The sequence below is a fragment of the Corapipo altera genome, unplaced genomic scaffold (assembly GCF_003945725.1).
Source record: "Corapipo altera isolate COAL_440 unplaced genomic scaffold, ASM394572v1 23b, whole genome shotgun sequence".
NCBI lineage: Eukaryota > Metazoa > Chordata > Aves > Passeriformes > Pipridae > Corapipo > Corapipo altera.
This window is the reverse complement of record NW_020884885.1, coordinates 542768-545471: the sequence shown is the minus strand read 5'-3', so window position 1 is coordinate 545471 and position 2704 is coordinate 542768. Positions and strand designations below refer to the sequence as shown.

General features: G+C 37.1%; 1 protein-coding gene across 4 annotated transcripts in view; it reads left to right on the top strand.

The window, feature by feature from the left end:
* Nucleotides 1–2153, top strand: part of MEIS2 (Meis homeobox 2) — a 171663-nt gene extending 169510 nt beyond the window's left edge. For all 4 annotated transcript variants that reach the window (XM_027642222.1, XM_027642220.1, XM_027642223.1 and 1 more), the window contains one exon: nt 702–2153. The gene's annotated coding sequence lies outside the window, so the exon portion shown is untranslated. The remainder of the gene's footprint in view (nt 1–701) is intronic.
* Nucleotides 2154–2704: the final 551 nt, after the last annotated feature.

Sequence of the window (2704 nt, the reverse complement as noted above, 5' to 3'; positions counted from 1 at the left end):
TCATGTGAATAGTCCCACTGACTTCAATGGGCCTTGTGAATAAGGCAGCAGGATTTGGCCCGTAATGATATAATAGGATTTTAAGATTTGTTCTCGGGTAAAAACACGACATGTACTTTTAGGGCTAAACCTTTAAGGTACTGAGCAGCAGCATACCCCATTGACTTAACTGAGGGTTGAAAGCATTTAGCATCTTTCAGGGGTTGCTTAGCACTTCAAAGATCAGGACTTTTGTTGGTATCTCAGTTTCGTTCATTTATGCAGTTGGGTCCATTGATCTATGTGTGGAATTTGCATTGATACTGCTTAGGCAAACCCAGACGGGATATAGCCTTTTACATTTTTAAAATACCAAAGAGAAGCAAATCATATATTCATTCACAATTGACAAGTCTTTACATATAGCCAGTGTCTTTGTAAAATCTATCGTAGGAATTCACCCACTAGGTTTTTTTAAAGTACAGTTATATTTTGTGATACTCAGTTGTGCTCAATATTTAGTTCTGTTATGTGCATTATCCTGCTGAATGATCAAATTAAATGCAAACTAGAATTTGAATGTCTGCAAACATTGGCAAGAATCTGCAGCTAATTTTAGATGGAAGATTTGCAGTGTCTGTTGTTTTTCCTGTTCATTTTAGATGGGTAAGTTGTAAAAACATTGAGGAATCTGACCTGCTTTTTTTCCCCTTTTTGTCTAGGTTTGCAAGGCATGCCAGGGGACTACGTATCTCAGGGTGGTCCTATGGGTATGAGTATGGCACAGCCAAGTTACACTCCTCCCCAGATGACCCCACACCCTACTCAATTAAGACATGGACCCCCAATCCATTCATATTTGCCAAGTCACCCCCACCACCCAGCCATGATGATGCACGGAGGACCCCCTACCCACCCTGGAATGACCATGTCAGCACAGAGCCCCACAATGTTAAATTCTGTAGACCCCAGTGTTGGTGGACAGGTTATGGACATTCATGCCCAATAGTATAAAGGAACTCAAGGGAAAAATAAAACAAAGACAGACAGAAACTATTTTAAGACTTTTGAACTTTGACCAGATGTTGACACTTAATACGAAATTCCAGACAGCTGTGATTATTTTTTACTTTTTGTCATTTTTCATCAACAACAGAGGACCAACGAAACAAGAACACAAATGTGAAATCATGGGCTCACTGAAATGAATATGTCCATGTACAGATCCTCTGGAAAAAAAAAAAGACTCCAAGAGTTATAACTACTGTAGTATAAACATAGGAACTAAGTTAACTTGTACATTTCTGTTGATCACTCCGTTATGTTGCCTCAAATAGTTTTAGAAGAAAAAAAATCCTTGTTTTCCACACTATGTGTGTTGTTCCCAAAAGAATGACTGTTTTGGTTCAGCAGTGAAGTCACTATACATGAAAGACCTGTTTTGGCCAGTGAGAAAAGAACTACCCTGGAGATGAAGACAAAAAGTCTTGCTGGGTCTCTCATCACTCAGAAGACTGTTCCAAGAAGGCCTTGCCATTCCCTCATTTCATTCCTTCATAAAATGTGTCCTTTAGTTTCAAACAGATCTTTATAGTTTGTGCTTCATTAAGTCTCTCCCCATTCCTTCCCAATCTATTTTTTTTTGGACTCTTCTTCAAAGAGCTTGCAGGTGAAGATTTAAAAGACAGAACAGACAGAGCAGAAGCTTCTTCCAGTAGTTCTGAGCCTTGGCTTTGGACAAAACAAAACTAAAAGTTGGGCAGCTTTCCTAAATGAAAGAAGTTACTAATGGTCTTTGCACCAAACCTAGGACTTTATCATGAACTCAAAGCTTGGGAAAAAAAAAGAAAAAAGCAAGAGAATACTGTAACAAACTTCGTACAGAGTTCGGTCTATTAATTGTTTCATGTTAGATATTCTATGTGTTTACCTCAATTGAAAAAAAAAGAATGTTTTTGCTAGTATCAGATCTGCTGTGGAATTGGTATTGTATGTCCATGAATTCTTCCTTTCTCAGCACGTGTTCCTCACTAGAAGAAAATGCTGTTACCTTTAAGCTTTGTCAAAATTTACATTAAAATACTTGTATGAGGACTGTGACGTTATGTTTCAAAAAGAAAAAAAAAGGTGTTAAGTCACAAAATGCGGTAATAAATATTTCATTTTTGATTTTTTGTTAGGCTTTTGTGTTTTTAATTATGTTTAGGAGAATGTGAAGTTATCATGAGAGATGTCTTGAACACATTTTTTATCAGCATTGAGAAGAAAGGTTGGAAAAATCAGAAACAAGCTTGTCATTGCATTAATAGAATAGTTGAATGAAAGGACATCTGAGGTTATATATTTCTGCTGATTATTGATATTAGATTTATGCCAGACTAAGCAAAATCTGAAATATTGTCTCACCAGCTTGCATTTCAGAGAGATGTGTCTAATATCCATACTATCTGCTAATAACATATTAGCTGAGTTTGAGTTGTGAAGGTCCAGACATGAGACAACTAATCCTATGTGTGTTATATGTATGTGTGTGTGCATTCATAACTACCACAGACATTAACTGCAGGTATTTAGCTCAGAGGGGAAGAATGGCCTTATTGCAGGAGTAGGTTTGAAAGTTTTAGGAGGAGAAAAGAAGCTTTGAGTTTAATGGGAATTTTTTCTGTGCGAGGGTTGTGTAATCTAGCTTTTGAGATGGTTTTTACTGCTTTTCTTGTCTTCAGTT